General features: G+C 36.0%; 1 long non-coding RNA gene across 3 annotated transcripts in view; it reads right to left on the reverse strand.

The window, feature by feature from the left end:
• Positions 1–25,714, reverse strand: part of LOC108404598 (uncharacterized) — a 77,918-nt gene that overhangs the window by 42,629 nt on the left and 9,575 nt on the right. For 2 of the 3 annotated variants that reach the window (XR_001854964.3, XR_001854959.3), the window contains exon 2: positions 1,444–1,505. The exons of the other annotated variant lie outside the window; for it this stretch is intronic. This is a non-coding gene — a long non-coding RNA (uncharacterized lncRNA). The remainder of the gene's footprint in view (positions 1–1,443; positions 1,506–25,714) is intronic. 3 annotated transcript variants of the gene reach the window in all.

The raw sequence follows: 25,714 nt of genomic DNA on the forward strand, positions 1-25,714 counted from the left end.
TGTTATGCTACTTTGCGCAGTTTCTATTACACACCTTCTTTTATACTCGGAGCTGTTACGGCAGACATAACTAAAGCTCTTCTAGATGGACAAGAAGAAAATAGTCCTCTTAAAGTTAGGAATGCACATGTGACTCACTTAGGTCCATTAGTTGTGAGCAGCAGTAACACGTGTATCTTTGTCTCTCCGAAAGCAGCATCCCAGAGTGGAGAGCCGGCGTTGCTACTCTTCTTTCTTGTCAAGGCAAAAGTAGAAGCACTGTGCTGACATTGCTTGTGCGCTAGCACAACACCTTTCAGTTGGACCCTGGTGTGTGCCACCGTGCACGGCTTTAGGCGAACTTGTGTTCATGTAGAACACAAGCAGTAAACATTGTTTTAAGTGACTAAGATTTTGGCATCATTTAGTACTGCAACATAACCTTGCATATTCTGAATAATATAAATATACATCTCCCTTATATACATGGACCTGAAACCGACATCAGTCTTCTCAGTCCAATAAAGGGTCACATTAAGTCACCTGGGCCACAGAAAAGGGGACTTCAGACGTTAAGTGGCGTTCTCCTAAGGCTGATCACTCGGGTTCACAGGTCACTGGCACGGTGAGTTTCAGCCTCACCTCGCAGTGTTATTGGTCAGTCTTCCAGTACCTTGGCAGAAACTCTTGATCAGTGTCTAAACTTGTGAATGAAAAGGAAGAGAGAGCTTCCAGGCCACATGCCCCAGGTGAAACAATGATATAGAAAAGTCTCTACTGTACGATGAACGACTGCCGCAAGTGGAACAGTCACTATTTCATCTCTTTTAACTCTTATCCTAATAAAATATGGATTCTAATGACTCAAAGAATTCTTTCCTTGTCAGCACCCTTTTTACAAGTTCTACCTTTCAAAGTAATAGCTACTAATTGAATTGTGTTTGGTTTATTGTATCGCTAATTTGACTCAGTTTCAGTTTAACTCCTAAAATGGGGAACAGTCCATCAGAGTTTCCTCGGTTTCTGTTCCCTGGTACTAAGGATTAGCTGGAGTTACAGATTTTAAGACATGTAGGAGGCTGGGTGGTTCTAGTTTCCTTTTTTCTTGTTTCAGGGAAATCAAGAGTGTGATAAGAACACAACGGTTTTATGGTTTCCTAGGTTCTACAGATCTAAACTAAATAAAACACATCAGCCTGACAACAATCATTACTTTACAGAAGAGGTAAAGAGGATATCTTAAAACCTTAGCCTTCTCCTTCAATTATTAACTGAAAGAATATTTATTGCATAAGGATAGTAGTTCAGGAAGTTTTCTACATGCTGGGGTCACCAGATTATAGACAGGAAACTATATGAACTAGAAAATGTCCAATATTGACAAGGGCTAAAATAAAATGAAACTGGGTGGTGGGCTTGGGGAGTTGGTCACTTCAGATTAGGTAGGCAGGGGAGAATCCTTACCTTCCGGGTATGATTTTGCACCTTTTAGTGCTTTTGGGTTAGCTCACACGGCACTGGGTGCCCTGCAAAACAAAAACAAAAGCAATGGAAGGCAGAGAATTCTCCAAAGATACTAGGACACTTGGGAAGAGCAATGACCAAATTGACTCCAGAGAGCTTGATCGGCTCCTCTGTTCTGCCACTCACATCCCCCCTCCAATACTCAGGCCTGGGCTGAACCCTGTCAAAACAAGTTTCTGTCGGAATGAGGACCGTTTATGAACGCGGGGAATCACACCGCCGTCTGATTCTCGGTACTTGGCTCTGAGCAACTCTGGACACATGGAAAGCCGATTCATTTCAAATCTGAAAATATCGTCAGCATTATATTCACTAACCACCCTCATCTCTATCTTTTGTTTACAGATATGAAAACCAGAGTTATTCTTATCAAAACCAAATTTTAAAAAGAGCCAATGAGAAGTTTAAGTGCCTTGTAGTACCAAAAATACTTCGTTCTCTGTTCACAGCAAATGAAACAGTCATTTAGACACACTAAGAGCACGGGGATTAAGTGGGCAATGAGACGGCACAGTGGGTTTGAATCTTTTCTTGGCACCTCAGAAGGCAGTTATTGAGCCTCAGTGCACAGTGAAGCTAAAAATGCCCCCTTTGAACTTTTCCACACAATCTAAAGCAGAAGATGACACTCCACAAATGGGATAAATGTTTAACTGATACCTACAATTTAGTTTATTTAGTCTTTTTTATGTTCTCCTCAGGCAACATGCTAGGTACTTGACACATATTCCTCATTCCAGGTGCCCTTCCATTTCTAGTTGGAAAACTTCAGCAGGACACCAACCTCTGCCTTTGACATATGCTCTTCAGGTATGTTTGTCTTCTGTAGTTTTTTATTGGGATACAGACATGGAGGCTCCGTGGATGTAGCTAGAGTATCTAGGTACAGGAGGGTGGTGTGCATGCCCCCACAAGACAAGTAAATGCAAGCTCTTAAAGGGCTAAAGGTGCACATTTACAGAATCCCCTTCTAGGACTAAATTCAGGACACAGAGAATCCTAAGCTATAACCACGTTAGAGTATTAAGTATATAATCACTCTTATAAAAAAAGAAAAAAGAATGAAGAAAGTAAACAAAGGGTTCTATCATTTTGCCTCTGATTTTTTGAAAAAGCTTTTTATGTGGTAGGATCAGCAAAGAAAAAGCTAATGTCAATACTGAGAGGAGATGAGGAGCCGAACGCTGGAACACACGTTGAGAGCTCCTGAGGCATATGCCCTTCGGCTGGGACATAAATTAAACCGTTCCCCAAGGGCTGCCTGCCCAGAGCAGACTGTCTAGCGAGGCAAGGTTTAGAGGCTGTCTTATTTATTGTCTGGGTTTTTGTTGTTTCTTTTTGTAACTAAAGCATATTGAATGTTTTTTTCCCCTTATTTTCGTCTGAACCAAGGTTATGAAACTGATCTGAATTGTACATTAGCCACTTTGCATTCTTATGAAATCTCTCAATATAACACATTTGAAAGTGAATGATTATGTGAGGTATGTTTAGAATAGTAGACCTATCCCAGGAAATGTGAATTGCATTTTTGACATTTATCTTAAATTAATTATTCAAGTATTCAAGCATAAGTAGAAATTGTTGGATTTTCTTCAGATGTTAATTATTGACCAAAATCTTCTTAATACTTAGATACGTATCATTCAGGCATTATTTTCTCATATGTAGTGTATATCTAGAAATAAAATATGAGCCTCTAGGATAATTGAAATCCTACTACACTTTACAATTATCAGATTAAGTCTAAGGTGATAAATATTGCCTTTAAAGCACCTGGGAAACAATTATTTCTAAAAATACACTAAACTAAGCATTATTTTATTTTGCAGGGCTTTGGAGCTACAAAGCAATTCATGCTTGCCTTTATTAATGTGACCTATTGTTCCCTCACTTCCTTATTTCCAAGGAGGTGATAATAATAGCCCCTCTGTCTCTCCTAGGGGTTATTATGAAGATAAATGCCGTAATAAATGTGAGCATGCTTTGGTCTACTTGAAAGAGTATATATATATATATATATATATATATATATGTGTGTGTGTGTGTGTGTGTGTGTGTGTGTCTGTGTGTGTGCTCTGTCTATAGAGACTTGAAAGACTGTATATATGTATATATATGTGTGTGTGTGTGTGTGTGTGTAAATTAAAATGTGGCTAACAATTGTTGAGGAAATATAGAATGGACATTTATTAAGATTTTTAGACTTTAATGAAAAAATTTCATATATATTCAAAGCATTTTCAAAAAAGGAATCAATGCTTTACCACATCATTTGAGTCAGACGATTCAGAATAAATGCTATTGATTTTTTCCTCTTGACTTCATTACTTTGATCACTCTAGTAATCCTCATGGGCCAGCATTCACATTTTCTTAAGGGATGTTGAGCCTAAAATAAGAAATATACCCAGATGTTCCTATCTTGTGTTACAACTACAAACAGTTAAGTCAATGGCTATATAGTTAATAAATTATATTTTCACATTAATTTCTAAAAGCCGTTGTATTGTTATCTTCCATCTTAATTATACTGTTTTCAATCTGCCATTTTACTCATAAATAGAAAGATGTAATGATGCAAATTATCAGAAACAACTGATAATCCATTGATCCCCTCAGCAGAATAGGCAGTTATATGCAGTGAGAACAGTTGTGGGGATTGTAAAACATAGCCGTAACCAGGTTGAATTAATTTTTTCTATAGCTTCAGTATATTATCAGAGGGGAGTCCCAGCTGGGTTCTTCAGCCTCAGTTAAATTGCGGCTATTCATGGTTTCAAGGTCATCAACAGTCATAAAGTGAATGCAGATTAATATGGAGAATTGAATTTAATTGCTATTACTCTGGAGAAATAGCACTGGTAATGGATGCTCTGCCTGCTTGTATACAGAGCCTTCTGAGCATCCCAGGCACCTTGCATACAGAAATATTTCCACTTGAGCAAATAAACAAGCCAGACAATGGCATGAATCCTTTAAAAGACCAAAAGCATGCATTTTACCCCCAGCAACTAGAACAGTAGCTGGGATGGAACAGATGTAGTAGAAAATATATTTACATGAATGAATGAATGACTTGAAAAAATGCTCATTAACCATTTTAGATCTCAGTTTGAAAAAATGTTATTCTTGTATTCAGAGGTCAGATAAAATTAGAAAAAGATGCTTGAAAAGGAATTTGGAAGAAACTGTGTAGAATTCAAACAGTCCTTCAAAGCATAGATGCTTTGGGGTAGGGGGACGCCTCACTGGGCTATTCAGTTACACCAACAAAGCAGGGGTCCTGCCTCTTGTTCTTTGGTCTTGAGAGAAACTGGGGCAATTGTCCGCACCTTTTTAATCTGAGCTGTATTTCCAAATGCTTATTTTTCCTTTGTCCAAATCTCTCTCCCTTTCTCTCTCTTTTTCACATGTGGTTATAGCAGGATGCCTTGCAATGGCAAAGTATTTGCCTATGTAAAGGTGGTGCATTCTTCTTTGAGAGCCTACTCATAAAATTAAAAGAGCTGAGTCTCAGTCACTTAAAGCCGTGAATATCTGACCTTTAACCAGGAATTAAGTGGTAGGCCCAGAACTTTATAGGGATCCACATGCCAGAAGTGCTGCTCAGTTTCAAGGAAGGCTTGTTCACATCTCTTGTCCTATGTCTTTGAAACAAAACAGCTGCTTTTAGTAGGTGTGGGGGTTTCTGCATTGTGCTGCTGCTTAAGTTTGAGACAGACTGTGCTGCTGAGGACAGAGAATTTGACTGGTGGTGGGGAAAGGTAAGAGAATGGACAAATTATTTAACATGGCAAATTCCTTCTCTTAGTTACACAATAGAGTCTTTCCTAACAAAGTACTTTTTCTCAGTCATACTGAGTCTATTTTCTTGTTGCAACTTGTAGTTTCAGAGATACTTTCAAATTGTGCAATATTTGTGACAGTCACTAATGAAGACTGGAAAACATTTTACAAAATAAGACAATTCATATTTCTTTTCAATTTGAGTATGGGTTGGTCTACACCTACAATGTCCAATATTGTTAGCCACTAGCCAATGTAGCCATTGAACACTTCAACTGAGGCTGTTCTAAAGCACTAATGTCAAAATATTGGATTTAGAAGACTTAACAAAGAAGCATATCTTAATATTTTATATTGATTATATGTTGAAATGCTATCATTTTACAGATATGTTGGGTAAAATAAAATATATTATTAAAATCAATTTCACTTTCTAATTTAACTTTAACTGTGGCAAGTAGAAAACATTTCTCAGGCTCATAACGGAAATGTTTAGTATATGCTGTTAAAACAAGATACACTAAAGGAGCTAAGGAAAATAAGGAGCTCAAAAAAGGAGTGAATAATGAAACCACAACCAAAATTCAAGGAGTGCTGAGAAAAGGGGATGCTTGAAGGTCTTGCTCTGTTTGGGGAAAGATTTTAGTGACTCGTGTTTTTCATGTGTTATCCAAACATTACACCAAACCATTATCTTGTTAAGTGAAGTTAATTAGTCCATGCATTGCATCAGAAAGTCCAAATTAGTAAAGATTTGTCTTAAGCAAAATTTTTCTATTTTGACCAATTCCATAATAGGTCTGAGAATCTCGTAGGATGTGGATAAGTATGGAATTGTGTCACTGAAATAGTTGACAATTTTTATATTCTTATGATGGGAATTTGAGGTTACAATGTTTATCGATATTTCTAGGATCTGTCTGTAATTTATATAGATGATGTTCAAGATTGTTGTGTATGTGTGCACAAAATTCATTGCAGGAAATCTTCAACATGTATTATGAGCATTTATAATATTATTTTACATATAAATGTATGTAAATCTCCACTGGGCTTGATGTAATTGGATACTGTGCTAAAATATTAAAACAATCTTTTAAATACCAACAACAAAGAAGAACTGAGCTATGATCTTTGACAGAAATGTAATCAATTTTGAATTTGTGCTATATACAATTGTCTGGTCTGAACTTTTGCTTGATGTTGATAGTGTTAGCAAACATTTACAAAGGTAAACAAACCTAAGGTTGGATACTTCAATTTTAGAAAGTTTAAAATAATGCTAATTCAAAATTTAGAGAATATGACTTTTCTAAATTAAAAAAACTGCATGCAAAATATGCAGGAAAACTGAGTTTCTAATGAAACATGAAGAAATTAAGGAAATGGAAATAGTTGCATAATTATAAAGGGGAAGATTCAGATACAAATAATACTGAAACTATTTTCTATAGATACTATTTTCTGGATATTATAAATTCAAGGTGTGTTTTTGATAGAATATAGTTGAGCATATTGATTGAGGCATATATTCCTACTTTATATTTTCTTTATAATATACTAACATTGAAAGAAATCAAATAAACATGTATGGTTTTAGATGCTGCATTATGAAATGGTAAAAATCTTGATGTAAGTAATATAAAGTTACATAATTAAATTAAATATTAAAAAATATCTGTGGTGTTCATTTTCAAGTATTACCTCCATTACAACTTTTGAACATAGAATAGTTTCAAGTATTGTAAATTTATAAACAATTCCAGACAAATTTTCCAAACTGAAGTTCTTAAAGCAACTAATTCTACTTTAATCACTGTCATGATTCAATAAAGGTCTCATTTGGCATTTCTGTCCACAGAGTACAAATTATGTGAAAACCTTGATAATAACAGCTAATGAGTCATTTTGCTGATATGGAGGCTAGAAAAATAAATTGTATAAAATAAATACATAATAATTTATGTTTTACTTTATTATTCACCCAAATACTTTCCTCCTTTCAGTGGAAAAGCCAAACATGTGTTACATTATTTAAATTTGATCATTTCTGATATTTTGTTGACATTCTGTAATAAAATTGCTAAAGCTTAATGTGTATTTTTTAATACATTCATTATGACAAAATACTTATGAAGGTAAAAGGGAAGAATACATTTCATTTAATAGTCTATAATCCTAATTTACAACTTTCAAATATTCAGTCTTATATATGGACCCACATTTATAATGTTTTCCAAGTCCCAAAAAGATTAGGTGTAAACCTGTTGGTGAGACTTTCTCTGAAGGAAGTGAACATTTCTATTTTTACTAACTTTGTGAAGAAGCCAAGCAGAATATCAAAGTGTAATTTTTGAAAAGTTAAAAATATAATTCATAAAAATGAAGTAAGTTCATGTCAAAAGCATTAATATGGGATGAAGCCAAAGGTTAAACTGATTCAATGGAGTATAGGTTCAGTGTAGGCCCAGAAAGGGGAAAAAAATGATGAAATGACATTATTAAATTAAATACAAAACTGATTAATATCCACTATGAACATAAAATGTAACCTTCGGTGTTATCTTTTCTATCAAACAGAAATAATTTGTATCTCAACTGGATAAAAATCATTTGCAATTAAACAGTCTTTTAAACGTTAACATCTAACTGCACAGGACCTGGAACTTTATCAATAGCAAATAGTAAATCAAATAAGGCGGAATCCTCTTAGAAAATTAGATGAGCCTTAAGCAGACCTGTTAGTGCTCAGGTATGTTGTAGGAAGGACATAAAGTCATCCTTTTATATGCCAAGTTTTGGTACTTTTTATTAGTAAGAGAAAGGAATAAAATCTGTGAAATTCAGTTTTAAACTGGGTTGAGAGAGGATCTCCTTCTTTAACTGGAGCTTGGGCAGTGGGCCCAGACTCTGCTGAATATAGACTCCAAAGCATGCTATGTGGTGAAAACCTGGCCCCGGCCACATAGAGGCAGGTCAGAAATCAAGCCAGGAGGTGCCCTGTGATGGGAGCTCTTCAAGGATGGGCCTGGACTGGTTCACTCCTAAAAGTCCATTTCATAATCGTAATTTATTCTGTGGTTTGATAATCTTTATTTATCTCCAACCTTCAGTAAAATCCTGCCAAGTGATAAACTCATCCTTAATTGTGTTGTGGGAAATTAAAGAAAGGGTGTGATCACATTTGGGTATGGTATTCATGCTGAGCATAGAGAGAAAGGGGGAGGCGCAGTGCTTCTCCTCATGCTGAGGCCAGTGGGGTGGTAGCGGCACTGGTTCAGGGGAAGGGACCATGGAAGAGAACCTATTTGAAACTGCTTAATACCAAAATTGTTGGTTATACAAAGAGGAGGAGCTATATAGGTTGAGCTTGGCCAATACCAGTGGCAAGCAAAGATCGGGTCACATGAAATGTCTGGGCAGATGTGTATCAGAAGTACTTAGAAGGGGGCCTGGAAAAGACTAGAAGCTTTCTCCTTCGGGCAAATCGATGAGGGCCCAGAGCACCTGCGCTTGTTGAATTATAGTACAATGACTGCAGGTATGAACTCATGCTGCCTGGGTTCAAATCCTAATTCCACCTCTTAATAGCTATGAGACTTGATATTACCTAGTTTCTTTATGCCTGTTTCCTCATTGCTGAAATAGCTACAAAGAATACCTACCGCAGAGGGTTGTTATGAGAACTAAATGAATATTGATCCATCTATATATCATCAAACTATCTATCTATCTATATCTATCTATCTATCTATCTATCTATCTATCTATCTATCTATCTATCATCTATCTATCTATCTATCTATCTATCTATCTATCTATCTATCTATCTATCATCTATCTATCTACCTACCTACCTACTCACCTACCTACCTACCTACCTTCCTACATTTCTATCTTAAAATATTTTTAGTGGTGTCTATCACACTGTATGCATTTTGGTAATTGTTGTCTCAGCATAAGCTCTATTCTTGTCTTTCTACACTCACTTTTGAACTGCAGGAGTGGTAGCCTGCAAACTAATTTCCCTTGCTAGTTGAGTTCAGAAGACTGGGAAGCAGAAGGAAGAGGGATGGCATTTTACTTGTCTTTGGAGATGCTGTCAGCAGAGGACGTAGCAGTGGTATTATACAGGCTTTGCAAGAGAGAGTGGCTCCCAGGTTCCCACTCGCCAGGCACAGACCCTCCGTCAGAGCAGTGGCAGGGCCTCAGCCCAGGAGTAGTACCAGCTCTAGATTGGTGCATAAACTCCTTTGCTCACACAGTCTTTTCAACAACTTTTCAACTATTTCTGTGTATTAAATATCTTTGAACTTCAAATACTTAGAGGTGCGTCTGTTTTACTGAATAATGGACAGAGCTATAGTTACTTTATTTTTGTAATTATTTCTATTACTAATATCAATTATGATATTAATATTGTTATTAGTATCATTTGAAACATTATCTACAAGCCGAAAAATGTAACAATGTAACTTACCGATCCAACACTGCCTCTACCACTATGGTCCTTTTCTCACAGATTACATCCTTGACTCAGAAGTATATATAATGAATGATGAATACTTGCATGAACTGGTGTCTCATTTAAAAATGCCATTGTGGTTTCATATCTATTACTGATTAATGGCCTACTTGGGAGAGATTTATTTCATTTGACACCAGTCTAAGGAAGATCATTGGTGTTTTTGAGAACAAATCTTAAACAATCAGAAAAAGCATATAATCAATAATAGGAGAGTTCCTATGTCCCACCTAAGGCAAATGTGTCTAAAATTATTGTGATTCACCTCTGATATATTATCTTTCTCCATCTGTCTATTGATTACCCATGACTTATAACAATTTGAAGGAGAAAATATACACCACACAGGTAACCTTGTTTCATAGTTGAAGCAAATGTAGTTTATTTTCTATAGCTGGACAGACCAGGGTAAGAAGTGATCAATGAATTTAGCATCAGGAATGATAAATTCATAGAAGTATTGGTGAATGCCAGGGTTTAAAACCAGGAATAATTTGAAAAATGGTCTGGAAAAGAGGACTGGTATAGACAGAAAGTATCTGGCTCAGTGATAGACTTAAAATGTTCTAAGGAATCAGTCTGACTCTCATTAGGGTCTCTTTGTATTATTTGATTCTCATTCTTCCATTTCTTTAAGGGTTTAGCTCTGTCTTGAAGTTGTCATATCCATCTTTCCTCATTATCTTCCTCTATAAGTCTCTGGAGAAGATTGTTTAGTATGTCATCTCTGTATGCTGATTTTTGCTGGCAAACTGAAGCTCCGCATTAGAGTTACATGCATATATATAGCTGAACAGAAACCATGTTAGCTGGAAAATATCTTTACTTAAAATGACTCTTTCCAACAGCATATTTTGATAAATGACTTTGTTGGTTAGGATGATCTCTTTATTGATAACCTAGAATTTATAACTATACCACATGTGACTAAAAGTAAATCAGATCAATATTCAGGTTCAACATAGAACCAGCCTCACTGTTAGTTAAACCACTAATGACATATGATTAGTTTATATAGCCTATACTTTCTATAAGCTACAAAAAGAAAATACAAAGAACTGCTAGAATACCACTTGAAGTCATTGACTGGAAGACAGTAGGGCAAAATAAAAATAACACTGTCTTTATAATCAGACCACTGAACTTAATCCCTGACTCTTTCATTTTAAGGATTAATTCTCTTGCTTCATCTTTCTCTCTCTCTCTCTCTCTCTCTCTCTCTCTCTCTCTCTCTCTCTCTCTCTCTCTCTTCCTCACAACTCTTTTTCTCTATCTTAATCTCTCCTTCCCATCCTTCCTCCCTCTCATGTGCGCACATTAACTACACAGATGGCTTATATCAAGGGCCACTCAGCTATGATTTGCCTGTCACCTGTTTTTTTAAAATAAAGTTTTATTGGAAAACATCCCACTTGTTTACATACTGTGTAGACTGCTTTTTCACTCCAAGGCAGTTTAGTAGTTGTGACAGAGACCATATGGTTGCAAAGCCTAAGATATTTACTCTCTGGTCCTTTGCAGAAGACTTTGCTGATCTCTGGCTTAGATTATAGAAACTCAAGAAATATTAGTCCTATCCCTTTATCTTAAAAAAAAAAAAAGAATATCCAAGGCCCAGACCTTTCTAATACCATTCTAATACCATTCTCTTGGAGCAATGGCTGATTCCAGGGCTAGAACAGGAGACGTATTGGATGAGCCTGAAGCATCTTGTAGTGACAGAAAGTAAAAGGCTAAAAAACAAGAAGCAAAACTAATAATGGTGGTAGTCAGTGGGACACCAGGGGCCAGTGAAGATGTTCCCAACTGTTAATGCTGGAACATATCAGGTAAATAAATAAATACATAAACAAATAAAAAATTGTATTGGATTATAACTCAAAGTCTAAAATAAATCTCCATGAATCCATACTGATAAAAGGAACTGATTGGATTAAAAAATAGTAATGGGGGGAAAATAGAAAAATCACCAGTACAGAAGACTTCTAATAATTTATGTAGTTATTCTGACCTTAAAGAGAGGGAACACAGCTGCCTGCTCCTTACATTGGGCTGTGCTTCAAATGGAACAGAACAGAAAAAGGGGGAAAATAGTATCTTTACAGTGGAGTGACCCTACAAACACCATCTCGGCCAGGCGGTCAAGGTCAGCGTCAATAGCGACGGGTCAGGTTCGTGCTGCGCACCCTGAGCATGCTGGGAGGAGAGTGCCGCTTTGCCTCTGTGGTCTTCCTCCCTAGAAACCCAAGTTTAGCCTCCACCATATAACCCCGGTATAATCGCAAGGAAAACAACAGACAAAGGGGCGTTCTACAAATATCTGACCAGTACTCCTCAAAACTGTCAAGGTCATCAAAACAGGGGAAAAAGTTTGAGAAACTGTCCCAGTCAAGAGGAGGTTAAGAAGACAACTGCAAAATGTAATTTGGTTCCCCAGATGGAATTCTGGAACAAAAAAAGGACATTAGGTAAAAATTAAGGAAATCTGTATAAACTGTTAACTTTAGTTAATGATAATGTATCAATCTTGTTGTCACATTCATTGTAACGAATGTAACATACTAATATAAAATGTTAATGATAGGGGAAAATAGGTTTGGGCTATACACAAACTCTCCTATTTTTGTAATTTTTCTCTAAGTCTAAATCTATTCTGAAATAAAAAGTTTATTTAAAGATTTGGCAGAAGACACCTGAAAGATTTTTGTATTTGGATGGGCATATCTTGCATATTTAGAGAGACATTATTTTACCATATGGATCTAAAGCAGAATAAAATGAATGAAAGAGTTCCAAATACGTTTATTCTCTTACAGTAATATACTGCACTAAAGTGTTTTACTTGAAAATTTTTGTAGCTTTTGCATTTGCAACTAATGGGCTCTGGTACTAAAAATACTGGAGAAATGAGAAACTACACTTCAAGTAGAAAAGACAAAAATAGTAGGAAATGTCTATCATACTCTGAAATATAATAAAATCATTCAGAGCAGTACGAACGTGAGAGAAGGATACAGTTAAAGGCTAAAATCTATGGGGGATATTTTTAATTCATGCATTATCTTTGAGAAACTACTGAAAAGCACTGAGAGCACAAAGTCTGGGAAATTAGAATAAGAAATGCAATAGAATAGCAGTTCATTTGTATGTTTGGAGGGTAAAATCAGTGTAATAAGGAAGAAAACAAGTTTTTCATACATGTAAAGAAAAAAAATAAGCTGTAAATATAATTCCCAAAGAAATAACTATTTCCAGGTAGAAAATATGGAGCCTGTAATGCACCTTATAATGCAAGGGCAATTCTAGGCCAAGAATAAGTCTAAAATTGACACATAGTTTATTCTAGAGATTGCTAAAGTTTGGATGCTTTAAAAAATTAAGCAAAGAAATCCAAAGCTGTCATCTGACTCATTTATAATCTGTGACAATGTGCTTAGTTAAAAAATAATGGTTCTAAGACAAACTAAACCATACCAAGAATCTTTCTGAAAGAGAAATTGATCTTTCATAAGGCCTGTATCTGATCTTTTCGTAATAAAGTATGACTGATGTCCTGGGCCACTGATTCTAGAAGCAAAGTGATAGACCCCAATTCAATCCTCAGGAAATATCTTTTTCAGTCTATTCAAATACAAGGAAACAATGAAATCTTTTAGAAGATTGATAATACCCTTCAAAAGACATTATTGTGAGTGTAGTTAACTACAAGTCTATAATTTCAAGGGCCTTCCTGACACAATAGAAAAAATTTTAGAATCACCTTATATTTGCCTAGAAAATAATTTTTTAAACAGATGGTCCTCAAACAACTCAAGATAATAAAGCAACTTATCAGTTTCATTCTGCAAGATCAGAGTATATCTGTTAAATAGAAAACTTTTATTAGCTTACTGGTACTGCATGTTAATAGTTAAATATAGAAAATCAGTACAATGTGCTATTAGGGACTTAATTATTCAAAATAATTTTTAAAATATGATAATACTGATTAACACCAAATTGATTATGCAAGTTCTACACATTTCCTTTGGTCTGACATCCATTCTTGCATAATTTTAAAAAAAACAACTAGTATTTCTTTCAGTGATGAAGAAAATAGTAAATGCAAGACAGACAGACTGATTCCTCTGACATCTTGATAGTTATGTTGTTCAACTTCTTGTCAAAAGGGTAAATAATTAATTTTGTTTGTCTCATTGTAGCCTTAGCACAGATCATTTGTCAGAATTCATTTATTTAACAAATGTTTATTAATCACAAAATCTACTTCAGGCATTGTGCTAAAACCCTGGGATACAACTGTAAGCAAAATCAAAGGCTCTCTGTCTTCATGGAGCTTATAGTCTGACAGAAGATACAGAGATTAATTAATCACATAAACAAATGTGAAATTGCTCTTGTAATAATTTCTAGGAAGGACAAGTGTGTGGTACTATGTGATTTAGTCACAGAGCTGGAAAAACTTTCTCCAAGAGTCACACTTGAGAGGAGATTTAAAAAGTTAAGTAAAAGTTCACTAGACCAAGAGAAAAAGGAAAATTTCCCAGGTAGTGGGAAGATTGCTACTACACTGTGGTGGAAGATAGCTAGGAGCATGAGTGAGCTGTGAAGATCATAGTAAGAATGTTTGCCTTTATCCTAAGATAGCAGGAAAAAATTTAAGAGATTTAACTAAAGGTAATATAACTATTTTTGCATTTGAAAAATGGCATATTGTCTGTTATGTGTATAAATGATGAGATGGGGCTGGTCTGGGTGTGGGTAGATTAGTTAAAGGGTTATTATAGTATCTAGGAGTCAGTTTTTGAGAACTTGAGCAGTGATATTTTCCTGGGCAAGGCTAATAAGTGGGTGGGTTTGAGTGCCATTTGGGAAATAATATGTACTGGGCTTAGGTTGAATTTGGGGTGGCAGTTAAAGGAGAGAAAAAGAAACAGGTGTAAAGATTAGCCTCTACATTTCTGGCTAGTGCAGGCTGATGGGTTTTGGGCTATTCATTGAGACAAAGTACAAAAGATCATTAAAATATGGGGGAGATGATATGGAATAGCACATCTGGGGATGATGACGGACACAGAAAAGAATGGATGACCCAAGTGGCACCTCCAGATGGCCGAGAAAGGCTCCCTGAAAATATTATCGCCATAAAAAAAAACAACAACCTTGGCAATAATTGTCAAAATCAACTTTTAAAAATTTCTGGAAGTTAACCAAAGGCTTGCAACAAGTACAGAAGCTGTAATGAAAGAAAAATTGTGAATCTCAGTAAGAACAATGAGCTCTGTGGCATTTTAACTTGCCTTCCTCTTCCCACCTCCATGGTAACATTGAAACCTCACAGGCTCACAACTGTACGGCCACTGGAAGGAGCAGAGTGGGTCTGGAACTTCCTCAAGCCTTATTCCCAAAGGAATGTTTCTATTTGACCTTTCTAGCAGAAACTAGGTAAAGCTCTATTCTTAGGGCTTGCCTTTAATTGACCTAACTCGAACTCCCTCTGTGTGTGTCCTACATCAGGGTATTGTGGAAACCAGTTAGTGGTAACTGTTTCACATTGCAGCTGCCTGAGACAGTGACACCAGTTGTACCTATCAAAAGGTTACACACAAAAATCTGAAAATGGAAACGGGATAATAAGCTATCAAGGGTATGAAAAGCTCCAACATATTCCTGGAAATCTAGAAGGCTGTGCATATGTCCAGGAATGACCTGGGAAGGCTCTAATCTCTCACCTTTGGCTGACATCGATGTTGTACCCACAAAGGAAGTAAAGACCAGAATTTTCATGGTGTGCTGAGGCATTGAAGGTATAGCCCAACAGACAAACAGAACCCCTCAGCAAAGACTGGGAGATTTATTAGTTCAAGGCCTTTAAGAAAATCTGTCTAATCATTAGTTGATCACTAAGTTAACTGAGAAGAGAGTTCATTGACTGCACACAACAAAGAACACAGACTGAATTAGTTCAAAAGTCACTAAACAAACAACTTTGTTCGATGGATTGTAAATGGTGTCACCACTTTGGACAACAGTTTGGCAGTTTCTAAAACTGTTGAACATAGATTTATAAGATCCAGCAATTCCACTCCTAGATACATGCCCAAGAGAAAGGAAAACCTATTTTTCATGCAAAAACTCATACATGAATATTCATAGCAGCATTATTTATAAGAGCAAAAAAAGTGGAAACCTCCCAAACATCCATCAACCGAAGAATGGATTAAAAAAATACAGTGTATCTATACAAGGGAATATTGTTTGTTCATTAAAAGGAATGAAGTACTCACCCTACAACATGGGTAAATCTTGAAACATTATGGTATGAACAAAACCAGATACAGAGGGTCACATATTGTAAGGATTCTGTTCATATTAAATGTTCAGAATGGAGAGAGAGAAGATTAGCAGTTGCTAGGGGCTAAGGCAAGTGTGAATGGGGGATGATTGTTACTGGGTATGGCATCCCCTTTAGGGTGATAAAATATTCTAAAATTATATAATGGCTGTACAACTTGGTGAACATATTAATTGTGCACTTTAAATGGATGAATTTTATGGTGTGTGAATTATATAGCTCAGTACAGTTGTTACAAAAATAAAAAGGATGGGATGATAAATTTGAAAGTTTGGTATTTACAGGAAAGGTACTAACTTTGGATACAAGTTAGAAAGTTTTCTGTCAACTCTTTAATGTGTTGATAAATAGAATGTTTCAGAATTGTCTTAGTCCATTTAGGCGCTCTAACAGATTACCTCAGACTGCTGACTTATAAACAGCAGAAACATATTTCTTATAGTCCTGGAGTGTGGGAAGTCCAAGATGAAGGCACTGGCAGATTCTACATCTGGTGAGTGTCCACTTCCTGGTTCTTCTTGCTGCGTCTTCAGATGGCAGAAAGGCCAAGGGAGCTCTCTGGGGTCTCTTCTCAAAGGGCGCTAATCTCATTCATGAGGGCGCTATTCTTCTGACCTAATTGCTTCCCAAAGGCTCTACCATCCAGATGCCATCCCATTGGGGTTAGGATTTCAGCACATGAAGGTTGGGAGACCCATTCAGGCCATGACAATGATGATGTGACAGAATATGATTTTTAAAAAGAATATAAAATACAAAGTAGGTGAAGTATTGTTTCCAGGGACTCTATGTGGAAATGAGAGAGAACATCTTGGAGATATTACATGTATGTCCCTGGTTTACACTGGTTTAAGGCTATCATGTTAGAGAGCACAAATACATAAAAAATTACTATGAAACTAGGCAAGAAACATTAACATAAAGGAGCCAGCTAAGGAGATTAAAGCATATGGTCCTTTGCTGTTTCACAAACTTCTAAACTTCTCAGAGGCACGTGGATAATAGAACATAGCATAAAGACGGCAAAAACTGAAAGGAGCCATTCACGGTAACTGAATAACCAAATACAAAATGAAAAGTGTATTTAATGGATTGGTTCTGTGCTTTGAGAATGCTTGGAGGTTTTTCAAGAGAACCTAGAGGTGGGTGCAATTTATATGGATAAAGAAAACAGATTTAAATGAAAAAGAAACATTCCATGAATGTGGTACATTCAAACTACTACTCAATTCTTGGGGCCAGTTATATACATCTATAACGAAGTTTAGAGAAGCATTTTGAGTGCGATAGATTTTTACAAGACACACATTGTAGCAACAATAAATCAATCTCCAGGACCTTGATCCTCATTGCCTTATTTAATTATTGCATTTCTGTCGGCTTTATCTTCATTACACTCTTACGTAAAGTAATATTCATAGCAATACAAATCCTCTTGGTCAGCTAACCTGCTGGCATTTAAACAATTGCCAACCTTGAATATTAATATCAGAACTATCAACAAGGAACACTGGGAAGGTAATAGGTGAATTAGTTTTTGACCATGGATGAAAAGCTGATGCGGTCCAGGGTGAGACCTTGTTTCTTTTTACAATGGGACAAAGGTACTGTGTCTGAGAAAGTGTTTTCCTCAGTTTCCTATTTAAAATAAAAAAAGAAGACTTGCCTCTAATGAGATCATATAACAATTGGTAGAATGAGAAAAATCAATGAAAAAATTCAAACTCTTTTGAGCCTTCTTTTATTTACAGATGAAAAGTACAACAAGGAAAAGTGATTATTTTTCAAATGACTATATTTGCCACTCAAATATGAATGGTAAATACACATGAGTGCAGGGAAGTATTTCATATTTATGTAGGATGTATTCTCGTATTGCTCTTCTCTACAAAGGAAAGTCAGCTAGAGGTGCATTGGTGATATCTATTACATCAAATTCTCATTAATATAATTTTCATTCTCTGTATTATGAGATCAGTGTACTTTATTCACCTATTAGTATCTTAAATGCACCACACAATGTCTGGTATGCTACAATGCTGAACAAACATTGGCTGAATAAATGAGATATTCAGACTAGATATGCTAATAACACACCTACCACCACTTTTTGGTACGAAAGGATAGAGTTTGCCCTTATGTGAGCAGAGGCGAGGATGCCTCCATATCTGATGACTTTTCCAGACAAAAGCTCAGAAAGCTCAGTGGAGGTGTTGGTGACAAAGGGGGTGGAAGTTTTAGTCACTGGAGTTACAGAAAGATGTGCCTGGGTGTGTAAGGACATGTGTGCACCTGTGTGGGTGTGTGTAAGCATGTGTGTTCACGTGTGTGTGTGTGTGTGTGTGTGTGTGTGTGTGTGTGTGTGTGTGTAAGGCAGGGAAGAGCAGGACAGCAAATGGACCCAGAGGCTGTAAGGCAAAGCACCTAGAGAAACCATTCCTTTGGGGACTCTAATTGGGGCTGGATATGCTATTAAAACAGCCAGGAATAATGATAGGGGAGGATTTTTGGCCAAGCAGCCTCAACAATGTGTAGGCAGAGTGAACAAGTAGCTCTTTGTGCAATGGAGTTACATTAGAGGCTCACTTAACTTCTGAGCTGGATTTAGAACCTAACCCTTATTTAATTTAATTTGTGTGTGATACCTAAGGGCATGAGACTGATTCCTGTTCAGTGGGGCCTCAAAAGGTACTGACAGACTGGAAAAACAGATGCACACAGTCAAGGTCATCCCCATATCTTTTCAAGAAGAGTATGTATGTCCATTTGCTCATGCAAGATTTCGATTAAAATCTAGTAAGCATTACCTGTATGTGTCAGGTGACATTTTATTTCATTACTTCCTCCCAGGAAACAATTTATTTATGTTCATTAAGTATATAGAAGTTGATTTATTAAAACAGAATGGAGTAAATCCTTCAGGCAAACAGAAACATTTTATAATTCTCATTCATCATTTGTTCTTTATTAGGAATTTTATAGTAATCATAAACTCAGGAGGAAAAGCAGACACACCCACTGCATGTCAGACCATTTCAAACCATTTGCACAGTTGTTCATTTGATCTTCACAGCTACCTATTTCATTCCTTAGGTACAATTATAATCTGAGTTTACAGATGCGGAAACAGAGCAAGAGATACTATCATTTAGCCCAGTTTACACAGATACTAAGTGCTGGAGCTAGGATTCCAAGTCAGCACACTGAGAGCAAAGCAGGGACTCAGCGTCCAAGCCGGGTGTCACTGAACACTTGGTCACTCACTACTGAGGGTCCCAACGTTGTTTTGTCCTAAGTTTAGCACAGTACTCCTCAAATTTTAATACAGTTAAGAATATCTGTGTAAGCGTATAGACCCAAATGAAGTTTTATGCGTGATAGAAGGATTTCAAGGACAATTTTTGTCTGACTAACTGCAGAATTTAACCCTAGGCAGAAGCAATCTCACTATAATTTGCAAAGTCACAGACAGCCTGTGAAGCAAAAGCAATGTAAGTAGAGGCCAGGCCTTTCTAACAGGGTATTTGGATATGCCCGTTACACATAACTGATCTGTTCATTAGGGCTCAGACGTTTTTAGTCAGCACTAATCTACATGCTATATTACAGTTAATATACAAAATATAAAATATAAGATAAATACTTAAAATATATTTTTATTAAGATTGTTGCCTTTTCAGACAAGCCTTAATCACTGTTCATTCATTTATTCATTCATTTTTCCATATCATCTTTCTCTTCTTTCTTTCATTTATTCATTATTCATTTACCACTAACACCAAACACAGTCTTGTCCACGTTCAGCTCATGCTCTTTAAATGAGTAAGTGTCCACATTGCTCAGTAGCATTTTAACTTTTAGAAACATGGCCAATATTAATCAGTGGAAGTAGGCCTTTTGCCTGACACCACAGAAAATTTTAAGATGCATAGAATTTTATCTTGAGATTTATATTTAAAACCTCAATCAGTAAAATTCTGGTAAAAGATGAAGATAATAAAAAAAGTCAAATTTGAATTCGGTAAGTACATTTGCATGTCATCATATTTTCTTTAATGCTAGGTAACAGAAATAATTGTTTAGCTCTAAAAGTGTCCATCTGTTATCAACTTGGAGAATCAGTTGAAGGTGTCTGTATTCTATATTTATATTTCTACCTTTAAATTTTCTTAATAAGAATTCCTGGATTTTAACTTCTAAATGTTCCAGTGATACAAATAGAATTAGACAATAGTTTGATACTCAAATGCTATTGCATCCAAATGAAACTTGAGTTATAAGTAGCATCAGAATATTATTAAATTAATCCCTTAGGAAGTAGAGATTCCAGGCCAGTAAGTAAGATGAGGAAACTCAACCTACATCTCATTCAGAAGGAAACACATTTATATTCCCTGAATGCAAAAAGGTAACGTCCATCTAAGAAGATCTATGATAGAGATAAAGATGTTGTCAAGTTTTAGAAAAACATCAACATATTTAATGTAAACTTTATAATAAAATTATTTTGTATACCCAAGAAAATGAGTATATAACTCATGGTTTCCATACAGACAAAAGAAAAATCAATCAAAATCACCAGTAAGCCTACAAATACAATTACGTAAGCCTTTCTACATAGAATGCACTCAGGTTTGTAAAACTTAAAAGACAATTTTAAGTGATTACTTTTTATCTACATAGTCCTTTTCTGTCAAAAAACTTAAATTGTGCATAACCAAGGTAATGATAATTGTGCACGTATATATGATGGCAAAAGCTTACAAATTTAATTTGAATATTTGTTTCACTAAACTATCCAATAAAATTTGTAATATGATGGAAAACTGTTTTCCAGAGCTCTCTTTGAAAGATAAAGACACAAAAGAAAAGTAAGTTTTGTTTATTCCTCCTTAAAACTGATTTTTGCAGTTAATAAACATGACTGTTTACAGTCCACAAAAGATTGTTTTACGTTTCTTCTTGCTACCTTCAGTTCCGTCGGGATTTATGTAAATACTTTCCAGATTTAGCAACGGAGTGTCTTGAAAAATAAAAATTTGGAAAGTCAATATTAATATTGGCAAAAGGGATAAAAATAAAAGCAGACACAGAAGAGGAAAATTTGAAGAGTGACAGCATGAAGAACGGAATACTCAAGATACTCGAGTAGACAAGAAGGAAAATACAAACATTCTTTAATTTACATGAATATTAACTTTTTGAATTAGCATAGAGAAACAATGTCAAAAGTAACCTGAAGCCTCAAACTTAAAGAAAACTTCGGCCTGGAGTTGATGATTGTTAGGGAAGAGTATCCTTGACATATTATTATACTGTAATCCAGATCTGAATCATTGCAAAGACGAGGACTCAGAGAATCTGAAAGCCAAATTATTGAAGCTGCATATTTGAAGTCAGAGGTTCTTTTCTCACATGGAAGAAACTTCCACCGTCATTGAGTAAGTGGATCCCAAAAGGACTAGAAAACTACTAAAAAAGAAAAATGACCTGTCATATGATAATTAAAATTACCTACAGGCTTAGCAGCGGTGGTGTACCGTAATTCCTAGGATGCCAGGGAGACGCCTCGTAAAATAACTCTTTCCTCACAAAATCTATTTTTCAATCAGATTACTTGGTAAGATTTTCCATGGAACTATATTTCAGATCTATATGGAAAATGAATAGATGAATGGATTTTCTTTAGATTAAAATGTCTTCTAAATATCAATTTATGGAATATATCTCTTCAATAACTCAAAGAGTCAAGGGAGAAAAAAAATTCAGACATGGGATATAAATCACAAGTGAAGAAAATATAACAAGTATAGAGATGAAGGAAAATTGAGGGGCAGAAATATAAATGCTGCAATTTTATCTCTACTTTTTCTCCTGAATGAATTTGAATGCAACAATTAACCTGGCACTAACCTCCACCCACACTTCCCATTGACTCAGTGAGAGCTCTCTAAAGCTACAATTACGAGCTGCACACAACAAAAAATTGGTAACTCGCTCATTTACCATCTCTCCTATTCCCTAAATATTTTATCTCATCTGCTAATATGAAAGTTTCACTGACATCAAAGACAGATACATTATATCTTAAGAGCAATAACATTTGTATACATTCCATATGAAAGTGAAAGATAAATGTCATGTCTACATTTAAAATCTCTTACACACACGTGAATCTTTGTCTCACACGACTACTAGTTTGAATAAAAATGCCCATCACTATGTATTAACACATTGTGATGTTGAAAAACCTGTAGTGAGAATGCTGCCCACATAAGGATGTGAAGGCCGGGGGAGAGGGGGCTGCCCTCGCCTGACGGTATAATGCTACAGGCTCAGGGACATGGTTCACTGTTTTCTCAGGCTTTGTCTCTAATTTTAAAATTGGTATTAGTGGTAATTACAACAGAACTGACACAAATGGCTCAGTGTATGAACCATCATTTAAATCTCTATACCCACTCTCCCCTAGTTCATTTTCTTCAAAACGTTTTGACTGAATTAACATATCATCGTTATTTCAAAACTCATGTTGGAATGAAAAGGTTTCCTCAGTAATTCCCTAAAGCCTCCCCTAGTGAACATCTTTGGTATGATACCAGTCGTCTGCTTATGTCCTATCCATATCAAAATCTCTCCTCTTCTTTACTCATTATTTCATTGTTGTTCTTTTTATACCACTTGGAGGTAAAATAAGCTATTACAATTAGCAGGAGTCCACAAAAGAGAAGAGTATTTTGGGCTATATACAGTGATATTTGGGGGAAAACGTGGGGTATTAAGAAATCTTGAGTCCTCTGAATTTCAAACATAGTCACAGCATACTTTTCCTTTGTATACTACCAATTCTTCCACAGCCAAAGTCAAAAGCTTTAAAAACAAGGAGTACGTTTTTCACGTATGCCATGATGGACACTGAGTGCCCTCAGCCAATGCACCAAGCTGTAGTTTGGAATGAAGGCTTGTCTCTATGCCTCCAGAATGGATCTGTTCTCCTCAGATGTGACTAGAACATCACTGGTTGATATGGATAATTTTGACTTTTTATTATTATATCTATCTAGAACTTACAATCATTTTTTTCTAAACTAAATTTTAACATACCATTTCCTCCTATAGTACCTGCCATTCCCTTTCCTGCCAGCTTCTTTCTAGTCTTAATATTTTGTTACTTCCTTCAGGTTCCAGTCAGTGGCTGTTTCAATAATAACATAAATGCCATTTTTTCCTGACTCCACACATTTATGGATTCTGCTCAGTCTGTCTGAAATATCTGTCAATCCTAGATCCACCTGAAACAAAATGCTCTTATTTTTAAAGACCGAGCATAAATGCCATGTTTTTCAAGAAGATTTCCATGTTCCATATAATTCTTTGTTCATATGCCTTATATGTTGTGACATTTACCATGCTTTATCCTATTTTCCAGATAATTTTGACCACTCTAAGTTCCTTTAGGGCAGGGGCCATATTTTATTTATCCTTTTCTTGCCAAGTGATGAGTGTATAGTGGAAAAGCAAACATTGTCCCTCTGGTCATGAAATTTACAATCTAGTGTTAGAACACAGTGTAATATAAAAGCTCTAGACCTACTAGACCTGACTCTGTTCCTTATTAGCTAGGAAAGATTGGGCACTCATTTTCCACTGTTGATTTAAATTCAATGTTCTTTACCACCTTTTATGACTCAAAAATATTATTATATTTTATTTTGACTCTAGAGAAACACATTTGGGTGGATGCAACTTGTTCAATAATACATATCAATATCAATGCTATCCTATGTTTTATAATGAAAATGTTTTCTCTAGGTGCAGACCAAATATAGTCACAGCATGTATGGGTATTTACTAAGTAATATCAAATAAACACAGAGAAATAGAAATCAGCTTCAAACAAATATTTTAGTGGCCTAATATAAATCACTAAATGTTAATAATAAAAATACAAGATTAGTATATATTGCTTTACACAAACAATGGCCATATTGGAAAATCCTGGCCAGGAAATTCCCCAGAGTTGTGAGAGCTCCCTCTATCTATGATTACTCAGCCAGGCAGCCATGATGGAAAACATGACTTTCCCCAAATCACTTTAGTAGCCCTAGGAAGGAATTGAGGGCACTAAAAATTGGCTAAACTATAGAATGCTATGATTTACTTTGTACAATATTAAGGACCACAGCCCCCAAAAAACAAATAACCTGATTAAAAAATGGGTGGAGGACCTGGACATTTTTCCAAAGAAGAAATACAGATGGCAAACAGGAACATGAAAAGATGCTCCACATTGCTAATCATCAGGGAAATGCGAATCCAGAACACAACGAGCTATCACCTCTCACCAGTTAGAATGACCACTATCCAAAGGACAAGAAATAACAAGTGTTGGCAAGGATGTGGAGAAAGAGAAGCCCTTCTACACTGCTGATGGGCGCGTGAATTGGTGCATCCACTGTGGGAAGCAGTAGGGAGGTTTCTTAAAAAGCTATGAATAGAAATACCATGTGACTCAGTAATTCTACTACTAAGAATGCACCTGAAGAAAACAAAATCCATGACTCAAAAAAGATACATGCACCCCTATGTTTATCATCACATTATTTATAATAGCAAAATTATGGAAGCAACCAAAGTGTCCATCAGTAGATGAAAGGGTAAAGAAGAAGTGGTACATATACACAGTGGAAAATTATTCAGCCATAAAAAAAGAAATCCTCCTTTTTGCAGCAACATGGTTGGACCTATGGGGTATTATCCTTAGTGAAATAAGCCATATGGAGAAAGACAAATACCATATGATTTCACTTATTTGGAATAAAAAAAAAAGGAAAACAAAATGAACAAAATAGCAGTAGATTCATAGACACGGAGAAATTACTGGTGGTTACCATGGGGGAGGGGTTGCAGTGGGTGGGTGGGGAGGGTGATGAGTATAAAGGAGCACAAAATGCTTCAATCATAATATAAGTTGGTCATGGGGATGGTAGAACAGCGTGGAGAATATAGTCAATGACTCTGTAACGTCTTGCTATGTTGACAGATACTAACCACACTAGAGGGGGTGAGGACTTAATAATGCAGGTAACTGTTGAACCATTGTGTTGTATACTTGAGACCAATATAAGATTGTGTATCAATGACACTTCAATAAGAAAAAAGGAATATTAGAGAGCAATCCACAAAACTAGTCACAGAGTCCATAGTTTGACATTTAAGGTATCTGAGCCCAGAATTTACATGACTGAGGTGTTATCAATCAACTCAGGAGGAGAAAATTCCTCAGACTGACTAAACCTGGACCTTGACTCACTTTTACCAACTCCATTCAATAGTTATTTCAAATACTCTCTACTTTTCTCAGGCCCACTTTGTCCTGAGCATGTGGCCTTGCTTCTTACACCACTGAACTCATTCAGTCTCCTTCAGTCAGGAGCTCATTCAGTTTCTTCACAGATTCTACAAACCTACCTGCAAAGTGTCCATTCTTTCACCCTGTGGTTACAACTGAGGACATGTCCTCTTCTTATCAAGGCTTATACT

Source organism: Manis javanica, chromosome 10 (assembly GCF_040802235.1).
Source record: "Manis javanica isolate MJ-LG chromosome 10, MJ_LKY, whole genome shotgun sequence".
In the NCBI taxonomy this organism is placed as follows: domain Eukaryota; kingdom Metazoa; phylum Chordata; class Mammalia; order Pholidota; family Manidae; genus Manis; species Manis javanica.